The sequence below is a fragment of the Rattus norvegicus genome, chromosome 10 (genome assembly GCF_036323735.1).
Source record: "Rattus norvegicus strain BN/NHsdMcwi chromosome 10, GRCr8, whole genome shotgun sequence".
In the NCBI taxonomy this organism is placed as follows: Eukaryota; Metazoa; Chordata; class Mammalia; order Rodentia; family Muridae; genus Rattus; species Rattus norvegicus.
In genome coordinates this window covers 72,617,574-72,628,962 of record NC_086028.1, presented here as the reverse complement: position 1 = coordinate 72,628,962, position 11,389 = coordinate 72,617,574, and the positions used below count along the sequence as shown (strand labels likewise).

General features: G+C 44.6%; 1 protein-coding gene and 1 pseudogene across 4 annotated transcripts in view; one reads left to right on the top strand and one right to left on the bottom strand.

Moving 5' to 3' along the window:
* The window catches only part of Ppm1e (protein phosphatase, Mg2+/Mn2+ dependent, 1E), a 135,797-nt gene that overhangs the window by 55,740 nt on the left and 68,668 nt on the right, over positions 1-11,389 (top strand). The gene's annotated exons all lie outside the window — the stretch shown is intronic.
* Gapdh-ps42 (Glyceraldehyde-3-phosphate dehydrogenase, pseudogene 42) lies at positions 116-2,518 on the bottom strand (annotated as a pseudogene).

The window sequence follows — 11,389 nt, the reverse complement described above, 5'->3', positions numbered from 1 at the left end:
GTAAGTAACCACTGAGCCATCCTCCAGCCCTAATACATGCATTTTTAAGTAAGCAGAGTAGTTTGCTGTCAGTGTGTAATAAGGCAGCAGTCTCTTTCCCTGTCCTCTGTATGTCTTTCTTTATGGCAACTATGTTTGGATGATTTAAATTGTTTCCTCTAGGATTTACCTCTGTTTCTTACTCTGAAAAAAATAAATATAAAGACCTTCTTCAAGTTCTGCTGCCACTTGCCCTCTCCACACTTTCCCTCTATAGTCAGATCAGAATTTAGGACAGAATAACATTTACATTGTTCATATTATGTAAATGTGTTCCCAGCCTGGCCACTGTATATTGCGTTTACAGTTTACTTCCTGTATAATATTTCATTTTCCCCAGAGTCAATGATCATTACTACTTCATTTCCTTAGTTTTCTGTATACTTATCGTTTCTGTTTCCGACTGTATAGCTGTAAACTCTCTCTGAGCATAGCTAAAAGCGTCTAACATCCACTCAGTCTGCTCTGGTGTGTACGCCTGTGTGGCTCCCATTCTTGGGCTCCGCCGTCACGTTTGAAGCCCTTTGCTTCTTTCCCGTGTGGGAGTCCAGGTGTCCTGGTTCTCATGCCTTCCTCTTTCTGGATTTCCTCTTTTGTTTTGCAGGTGCGTATCTTTTAGTAGTCTTTCTATAAGAGATTCACAATTGTGAGGATTTTGTTTTGGTTTTTCACCATTCTGAAATGTCTTTACCCCTGCCCCTTGATTAATATGGAATTTAAGTCACCTAACTTTGAAGGCACTGTTCTATCACCTCTGTATTTTCTTTGTTATTATTGAAAAAAATAGCATTTTGACTTCTTATCCTATTTGTATGTGATCTGTGGGTTTTTTTGTGGGTACAGTGAACTTTATGGATGGTATTCAAGACAGTAGGGTTCCCTAGGCCCCTTCTGTTATTATGGGGGTCTGGGATGGAAACTGAGAGAAAGATGATCAGTGTTGGGGGCCAAGTTGGAACAGGGACTCCTCAGCAACCGAGGGCCTCTCTCTTGCTCTCAGTGTCCTTGCTGGGCTGGGGTGGGTGGTCCAGGGCTTCTTACTCCTTGGAGGCCATGTAAGCCATGAGGTCCACCACCCTGTTGCTGTAGCCGTATTCATTGTCATACCAGGAAATGAGCTTTACAAAGTTGTCATTGAGAGCAATGCCAGCCCCAACATCAAAGGTGGAAGAGTGGGAGTTGCTGTTGAAGTCGAGGGAGACAAACTGGTCCTCAGTGTAGTCCAGGATGCCCTTTAGTGGGCCCTCAGATGCCTGCTTCACCACCTTCTTGATGTCATCACACTTGGCAGGTTTCTCCAGGCAGCATGTCAGAGCCACAATGGATACATTGGGGGTAGAAATACAGAAGGCCATGCCAGTGAACTTCCCGTTCAGCTCTGGGATGACCTTGCCCACAGCCTTGGCATCACCAGTGGATGCAGGGATGATGTTCTGGGCTGCCCCATGGCCATCACACTTTCCAGAGGGGCCATCCACAGCCTTCTAAATGGCAGTGATGGCCTGGACTGTGGCCATCAGTCCTTCCACGATGCCAAAGTTGTTATGAATGACCTTGGCCAGCAGAGCTAAGGAGTTGGTTATGCAGGATGCATTGCTGACAATCTTGAATGAATTGTCATATTTCTCATCGTCACACCCATCACAAACATGAGAGGATTGGCAGAAGGAAAGGAGATGATGGCCCTTTTGGTCCCACCCTTCAAGTGGGCCCTGGCCTTCTCCATGGTGGTGAAGACACCAGTAGGCTCCATGACATACTCAGCACCAGTGTCACCTCATTTAATGTAAGGAGGATCTCGCTCCTGGAAGATGGTGATGGGCTTCCCATTGATGGCAAGCTTCCCATTCTCAGCCTTGATGGTGCCATTGAACTTGCCATGGGTAGAGTCATACTGGAACATGTAGACCATGTAGTTGAGGTCAATGAAGGGGTCATTGATGGCAACAGTCTCCACTTTGCCAACAGCAGAGCAGAAGACAGCCCTGAAGACAGCAGAAGAACCAAGCACCTAATATGGCCAAATCTGTTCACACTGACATTCACCATCTTGTCTACAGGACAAGGTTGGCACTGCATGAGCAGATGTGGCTGTCTCTGGAACAGGGAGGAGCAGAGAGCCTGTGTTCGGTTTTTTTTTTTTTAAGGCTTTTAGACTCTGTACAGTATTTGAGGTGTCCATTCAGGGAAGACATCTGTTTGTATACAACCTTTCACATAGTATCCTTATAGTAAAACAACTTACTGTTATACCTTACTATTCTTTAAAAAGAAAGATTTATTCTTTTTATGAATGCATGGATGCTTTTGGAGGCCCGAAGAGGATGTAGGATTCCTTGGAGCTGGAGTTTCAGGACATGGAAGCTGCCCTGTGTGGGTGCTGGGACCTGAACTCGTCTGGAGGATTGAGGATCGAGGATCCCAACCATCCAGCCTTGTTTCTAGCTCCGGCTACACTTTTTGTCTTTGAAAACAGAGATGTCTGGTTCAATTACAGAGAGTAAACCTTCTCTCTTCCCTGTAGGATGAGGAGGAATCGTTGTGTGGTGGTTGTGTGTGGGAAGGTTGTGTGTGGGAAGGTTGTGTCTTGGGTGTTTCCTTTGTGGGTTTAATGTCCATGACTCTAGCATGCTTCCTCACTCGGGCTGCCTCGGAGAACCAGGCTCCAGCCTTAGAGTTTACAGTTCTCTGATGCCAAGCAGCAGCCTCGATGCCCCATTCCCATCCTGGATTAAGCTCCCTGCTCTGAGGAAAGGCACCACCACCCTTTCTTTCTCTTTAAATCCACCATCTTCTGTGGTTCTCTGTTATTTTAATTTCACGTTTCAGAACATTGCTGAGATAAATGGATGTGTATGTCTGCTATTTTTAGGCAGCAGTCCTGAAATGTCAACACTATCCCACTGCTTTTATCCTCCAGGCCAGTGAGCAGCTCTAAGACAGCCTGTCCACGTCCTCTCTGAACTATTTCTTGGTGTCGCCTTACCCATCTTTGCCTCTTGGACAATCGATCCCAATTCTTCACGGTAGAACTGCTCTAAGTATGGTGTGCCTGTTGCCTGTTGCTTTGCCTGAAACCTTCTGTAGATTTGAGGACAGCAGTCAGAACTTGGCTGTCTTCTCTGAGCATGTCCCTGTTCCTCTGTTTTTGTTTTAAGCTCAAGGACAACTAGAGTGTAAAAGAAAAACCTCAGGTCATGTAAGCCACACATCTTGGCAACTGCCCCAGGGAAGAGAGTAGAGACAGAAAGGAGCCATGCCACTGGGTTAAGGTCTCCTGGAGGTCAGAGGCACGGTGGGCAGGGGCACTCTGGAGAGAGGGTGGAAGGGTGGGAGGCACCAGAGGTAGTGCTCTGTTCCTCACAGGGTACTGTCTCAGGTTTTTCTTGTCTCCTGATCATTAACCTCTGAACTAGCTGCTCACAGATAATGATCCTGGAGTTGAAAGCAGGATTCCAGCTAGGCTCCATGCAATGTAGAGTAAAGCATATCATCTTCCTTTGAAATATTGTTATATTTGGAATGGCTCACAAAAATAAGCCTAAGTCCTGGTTTGTACTTTCAGAGTTTTATCTTGTTGAAATTAAAGAAAAGTTCAGCCTTACAGAAGTCCCCTGTTCACATGCACAAACTCAAAGGCACTGGTTTGTGTGTGAGTGTAGTGAGTGTGTGCTAGCTTTGCACAGTTGTTTGTTTGTTTGTTTTTGTGATAGTCTCTCTCTGGAACAATGAGTGACCTGGAACTTGGGCTGGGTGATCACCACTCCAGGTTTCATAAAGTGGTTTTAAAAATTGGTGTTGTCCCCAGTTTAAAAGTGATCTTGGGCATAGGTTGAAAGGTGTTTTCTACATAAGTAACAGGAATTTAAACTTCAATTTTGAACTAATTTTATGCTTACATAGAAGTTGCAAAAGCATGCAGAGCTCAGAGTACCAATTCACCCAGGTGACATCTACAGTTATTAAAACTAAAAACACTGGCATTGCTACAATATCCCTTGAATGGTTTTGTCTATTTGGTTTTTGGTTGTATAGTATTGGAGATCTAACTCTGACATAGGCTAGGCCAGTGATCTAACATTGAGCTGCATCGATCGCAACTTGATGGGAGGCTATGTATTCACTAACTTAGCCCTTACACCTACATGTAAAGCTTCCACAAAGTACTAATGCAGTGACAGAACCAGGTCATGCTTTCTCCCTGCCATGCCCATCCTGGCCCACGCTTTGGTTAAGAGGGATTTGGTATATGCTGTTTTGTGTATGTATATTTTGGGGAAAAAATGCTTCGATAGAGATGCTTTCTGATGGCTAGTGGTAAACAGAAAATTAGACATGAAGTGTAATACTAGCTATGTATTCAATTGGCTCATCTGAACTTGAGTGGTAGAAGTTATTTATAAGCAACCCAGTAAAAAAGAAATAGCTATGTATTTTGTTCACTGTTCTGTGTGTGTTGTGTGTATGTTTATGTATGTGTTTGTATGTGGTTGTGGATGTGGCCTCTGTAGTAATGTAAACATATCTGTATATGTGTGTGTGGTCTCTTTACTAGTGTAAACATAACATTAATATGTGTGCGAGTGTGTATGTTTACATGTGTGTGTGTGCGTGTATGTGTGTGTGCATGTGTGCACGTGTGTGAGTGTGTGTGTATGTCTGTGTGTCTGTGTCTGTGTGTCTATGTCTGTGAGTGTCTGTGTGTGTGTGTCTGTGTGTGTGTCTGTGTGTGTGTCTGTGTGTGTGTCTGTGTGTGTCTGTGTGTGTGTCTGTGTATGTCTGTGTGTGTGTCCGTGCGTGTCTGTGTCTGTGTGTGTGTCTGTGTCTGTGTGTGTGTGTCTGTGTGTCTCTCTGTGTGTCTCTCTGTGTGTGTCTCTGTGTGTGTCTCTGTGTGTGTCTGTGTCTCTGTGTGTGTCTGTGTATGTCTGTGTGTGCGTCTGTGTCTGTGTGTGCGTGTGTGCGTGGTTTCTGTACCAGTATCAATTGCTCTACTTACCAGCAAGTTCTCTTAAAGAAAGGAAAAGGAGAGGGGGGATCAGCACAGGGGTGTGAGCTGGTCCAAGAGGCCCCTGTGTCTTAGATGGACTGGAGCTAGGGCCCAAATTTTCTTTGATATATCTTGCCTTGTTTCTGGTAGAAATTGTTTTTTCTTCATGTTGAAGCGAGTGGATCATGAAAGACCCTGTACTGGGAAACCAGTATCTCACATATTGCCAATTTGATGCCCACGCGACAGAGCAAGGTTCACCTTACTATAACCAATCATCCAACTGCAAGTTTTCTCACTTTTAGGAATGCCTACATGAAAACATGTAGATTTTCACAGAATTTGATGTGATACTCTGAATCCTGGCTCATGGGTGATTACAGTTTGCTGAACAAAGAACTCTATTCAGTATTCAACTTGAATGTAATTAAGTTTTGATTTCTGTAGTAAAAGATGAGCATCGGTGGTCAGTACAGAAAAGAGGCTGACACAGTTCACAATTCCCTTCAGGTCTGAGGTCTACTAGAGCGTGAGGGCCTCAAGGCTATGGCTGTGCCTCAAAGCAGGAGGGAGAAGGTTAGACAGACACAATATAGCATATTGAGGCCTAAGCATGATGGGCCTCACAGGGAGGAGAAGTTTTCTAAAGCCTGAAGAGAATGAGCATTTGCTTGCTTGCTGCTTCCTTTGTTCTTAAACATTTTAGGGCCTAGCACATGAAATGTCACCCACATGGACTGAGTCTTCCTTCCTCAGATAACAATCAAGACATCCCCACAGACATAGCCACAGGCCAACCCGATCTAGACAACTCCTCATTAAGACACTCTTCCCAGGTGATTCGTAGGTGTCAAGTTGACAGTTTGAACTAACCTGCAAAGTGCCTGGATAGTTTCCAGGAGATCTTGCTTGAGCAGGGCTACCTAGAAAAGCATTTTCTCACAGTAAGTTGGGAAGTCTCTCCGAGAGTCAAAGGGGACCAGACTACATATTGAGCTGGCATCAGAATTTGGTGGTGGCATCATCCATAGAATGACAGTTTTACATGTATGCAGAATGCAAGAGTCATGGGGCCCTGAAGGCTTGTGCCAGGCAAGGTTCCAGGCTTGGCTGTGTAGCAGGGTCATAGTCTACACATGGAACTCCTGCGTGGGCTGTGCATAGCTGTGAGAGCGAAGCTGAAGTTGCAGTGGGGATGCGAGCGGATGTTGGAAATGGTAGGTACGTGGGAGGTCTGCCAAGTAAGGCTACGGACAAAGAGTAGACCTGGCTCTACAAGGAGTGAGTGTATGCTGCACACGGGAGGACTAGAAAGGCACAGTAACTCAGCGTGTTAGAGTGCATCATGGTAAGGAGGAGAATGGCCCCTATATGCTTATATATTTGAATGTTTGGTCTCAGTTAATTGAACTATTTGGGAAGGATTAGGAGGTGTGACCTAGTTGGAGGAGGTGTTGTCACTAGGAGTAGGCTTTGAAGTCTCAAAATCCCAAGCCATTCCCAGTTAACTTTCTAGAAAGCTTTTAACTGTTGCTGCAGCACCATGCCTGCCTGCTCCCATGATCCGTACCATCACGGTCATGGATTCACCCTCTGAAACAGGAAGCCCCCATTCAACGCTTGCTTCTCTAATTTCCCTTGGTCCTGGTGTTTTGTCATTATGACAATGCAAAGGTAACTAAGACAGACCCCAGTGATACCATACCGAGCCCCAGACACCAGGCACAGAGATGCAGCTTTTGCGTTTCTTTCTGGATTATGGTCTTGCTAAGGTCTTATCTTTCCTTGTAACACATTCTCCCTTGGGGATAGGAATGCTTACCCTGTGTACCATGTACTGGAAGTACGTAACTTTTCTTTTAATCATTTTACAGTAGCTCACAGTGAAGAGGTTGGCTGAGTCTTAGCAGAAACTTTAAGCTTTTGAACAGTGTTGGGACTTTTGAAGTTGTACTGAATACATTTTGTATTAAAAGATGGCTACCAGCCTATGGAAACCAAGGGTGACATGGGATAGTTTGAATGTGAACTAGCCCTACACCTCATGTGTTGGGATACTGAGTCTCCTGACGGTGAACACCTCATGTGTTGGAATCCAGATGGCGATGCTGTTTTGTGAGGTTCTGAAATATGGGACCCTAGCTTACAGGAATAGGGCAAGAGGGGATGGGGTTAGAGGATTATAGCTGGTCCTGATTCTGGCCAAGGTTAGCTATATGCCAGGATGTGGGCAGGCTATCTTACATTCCTACTGCCACAGACAGGAATAGCACCCACTTCTTTGGATGTTGTCATGACTTCACCACTATTAAACTGTGAGCTAAGATCAATCCTTCCTCTTCCACCACAAGAGGGGGAAAAAAACCTCATAAAGGTGACTTAGAGTCCTGCTCACAGTGCTGGGGACATGGCTTGGTAGTAATGGAGACCTTGCCTCTTCATGAATGTCTTCAACAAAGACCAATACATTTCAGAGAAGTGACAAGACAAAAGACAGCAGTCATGTTTTCTAAGGCACTAAGCTGTGGGAAGGAAGATAGAAGGGAATTGAATCAATGGAGTAAAGTCTGTTCCCACTCTCTGTCGCTGTCTCCAAGTGATTAAGGTTGTAGAGAACATCTTCCCTGCCTGTAGGAGGGAAGTTCTTGCCCACAAACCTTTTGTCTTTGTAAATGAAAGGCAGAGAGCATGCCCACAGCCTGTCTTTAGTTCAGGGAATTTTTTTTATTAAGAAATTTGAATTTATTGAGGCAAGTAAAGGTTGCCATCAAATGTATTCACCAATAAATTATTTGCATGTACTAACAGTTTAATCTCCCATTAGTTTAGTTATCTTTGTGTAATTGTTACTCTTACTTTGAGCCGAGAAATCCTACAAGAGTTAATCTCGATTCCAAAGGCCCTGCAAGAAGTGGCATGGCTTGCTCTTTTCTTTTGGGGAGCAGGTTTTGAGACAGGGTTTCTATGTCCCCCTGGCTATTCTGGAACTAACTCACTCTGTAGACCAGGCTGGCCTCGAACTCCTGAGTGCTGGGATTAAAGGTGTGCACCACCATCACACAGCAATAAATTCTTTTTAAAAATTATTTTTGTAGATGTGTGTATGTGTGTGTGTTTGTCTGTGAGTGTGTCTGTGTGTGCATATGTGTGTGTGTCTATGAGTGAGTGAGTGTGTGTGTGTGTCTGTGTGTGCATGTGTGTGTGTCTATGAGTGAGTGTGTGTGTGTGTCTGTGAGTGAGTGAGTGTGTGTCTGTGAGTGAGTGAGTGTATGTGTGAGTGTGTGTGTCTGTGTGTGCATGTGTGTGTGTGTCTATGAGTGAGTGAGTGTGTGTGTGTCTGTGAGTGAGTGAGTGTGCGTGTGTGTGAGTGTGTGTGTGTCTGTGTGTGCATGTGTGTGTGTCTATGAGTGAGTGAGTGTGTGTGTCTGTGAGTGAGTGAGTGTTTGTGTGTGTGTGTGAGTGAGTGAGTGTGTGTGTGTGAGTGTGTGTGTCTGTGTGTGCATGTGTGTGTGTGTCTATGAGTGAGTGAGTGTGTGTGTGTGTGAGTGTGTGTGTGTGTGTCTGTGTGTGCAGTATGGGTGCTGATGAAGGCCAGAAGACCGTGTTGTATCTTCTGGAACTAGATACAGGTGTTAGCTCCCTGACATGGGTGCTGGGAACTGAACTCAGGTCTTCTGCAACAGCAGCAAATTCTCTTAACTGCTAAGCCACATCTCCAGACCCCTTAAATAAATTCTTAATTGAACTTCAGAATACTTAATTAGAAGACTTTAATTCATTTCCCCAGAAGATTAGGTAGCATGCCACCATATTTAAACATTATGTTGCTTTCTGGTTTGATTTTTTTTCCCCCTAGAGAGAACTAACATGCCAATTAATAGGGGATCTGTAACCCAAGAGTAATATTTTGAAGTCTGCTACAATGATAATATACTGGTGTAGTTTTAGGGCTTTGTGCTTGTTTTTTGTTTGTTTTGTTTTGTTTTTACAGGAAATTAAAATACTAGCAAACTGAAATACACTGTACCTGAAATGTAAGCAATTAGATTTTTAAGGGGTTGAGAGTGTTGCTCAGTGGTAGAACACATGCATGATGCCCATCAAAACACACACACACTCACACACTCACACACACTCACAGACACACACACACACTCATATACATACACACTCACATACATTCATACACACACACACTCACACACTCACACACTCACATAAACTCACATACACTCACAGACACACACATACACTCATATACATACACACTCACATACACTCATACACACTCACATATACTCATACACACTCACATACACTCATATACATACACACTCACATACACTCATACACACTCACATACATTCATACACACACTCACAGACACACACATACACTCATATACACACACTCACATACACTCATATACACTCACATACACTCATACACACTCACAGACACTCATACACACACACTCACACACTCACATAAACTCACATACACTCACAGACACACACATACACTCATATACATACACACTCACATACACTCATACACACTCACAGACACTCACACACACACTCTTACACACACACTCACACACTCACACACTCACATACACTCATATACACACACTCACATACACTCATACACACTCACAGACACTCATACACACACTCACACACTCACATAAACTCACATACACTCACAGACACACACATACACTCATATACATACACACTCACATACACTCATACACACTCACATATACTCATACACACTCACAGACACACACATACACTCATATACACACACACTCACATACACTCATACACACTCACATACACTCATACACACACACTCACACACTCACAGACACACACATACACTCATATACACACACACTCACATACACTCATACACACTCACATACACTCACACACACACTCACATACTCTTACACACACACACACAGAGTGAATCTCTTACTTCTAGAATGATAAATGAGAAGGTTATTCTGCTGTTGGGAAAGTGGCTGAAGGAATGAAAAGTTCTTAGAAATAGTTAATTAGAACACACCTGCCTGCCAAGGGGTGGGGTTTGGCTCCGTGGTTGAGTGCGTGTGTGAGGTCTTGGTTTCAGTCCCAAGCACCTCCAAACGTGAATATAAGGGACTGGGAGTAGCCGTGAGCAACTGCTCTTGCCCAGGGTTTGCAAGACTCAGTCCAGCTGCTGCCAGCACTCACCCTCCTGCCCGCTCACCCTCCTGCTCGCTCTCTCACTCACTCTCTCACTCACTCTCTCACTCACTATCTCACTGTCACTCTCTCACACTCACTCTCTCACTCTCTCTCACTCTCTCACTCACTTTCTCACTCACTCACTCTCTCATTCTCTCACTTTCTCACTCTCTCACTCACTCTCTCATTCTCTCACTTTCTCACTCTCTCTCACTCACTCTCTCTCACTCTCTCTCTCTCACTCTCTCTCACTCACTTTCTCTCACTCTCTCTCTCACTCACTTTCTCACTCTCTCACTCACTCTCTCACTCACTCTCTCATTCTCTCACTTTCTTACTCTCTCTCACTCACTCTCTCACTCACTCACTCTCTCATTCACTCTCACTCTCTCACTCACTCACTCTCTCACTCTCTCTCACTCATTCTCTCTCACTCTCTCACTCATTCTCTCACTTTCTCACTCACTCTCTCACTCTCTCACTCACTTTCTCACTCTCTCACTCTCACTCATTCTTTCACTTTCTCACTCACTCTCTCACTCACTCTCTCACTCTCTCTCACTCTCACTCATTCTCTCACTCACTCACTCTCTCATTCTCTCACTCTCTCACTCATTCTCTCACTCACTCACTCACTCTCACTCACTCTCTCACTCACTCTCTCACTCTCACTCACTCTCACTCTCTCACTCACTCTCTCACTCACTCACTCTCTCACTCACTCTCTCACTCACTCTCACTCACTCTCTCACTCTCTCTCACTCATTCTCTCACTTTCTCACTCACTCTCTCACTCTCTCACTCACTTTCTCTCTCACTCACTTTCTCTCTCACTCACTTTCTCTCTCACTTTCTCACTCACTCTCTCACTCTCTCACTCACTCTCACTCACTCACTCTCTCACTCACTTTTTCACTCTCTCACTCTCACTCATTCGTTCACTTTCTCACTCACTCTCTCACTCTCTCACTCACTCTCTCACTCTCACTCACTCTCTCACTCTCTCACTCACTCTCTCACTCATTCTCTCACTCACTCATTCTCTCACTCACTCACTCTCTCTCACTCACTCTCTCACTCACTCTCTCACTCACTCTCTCACTCACTCTCTCACTCACTCTCA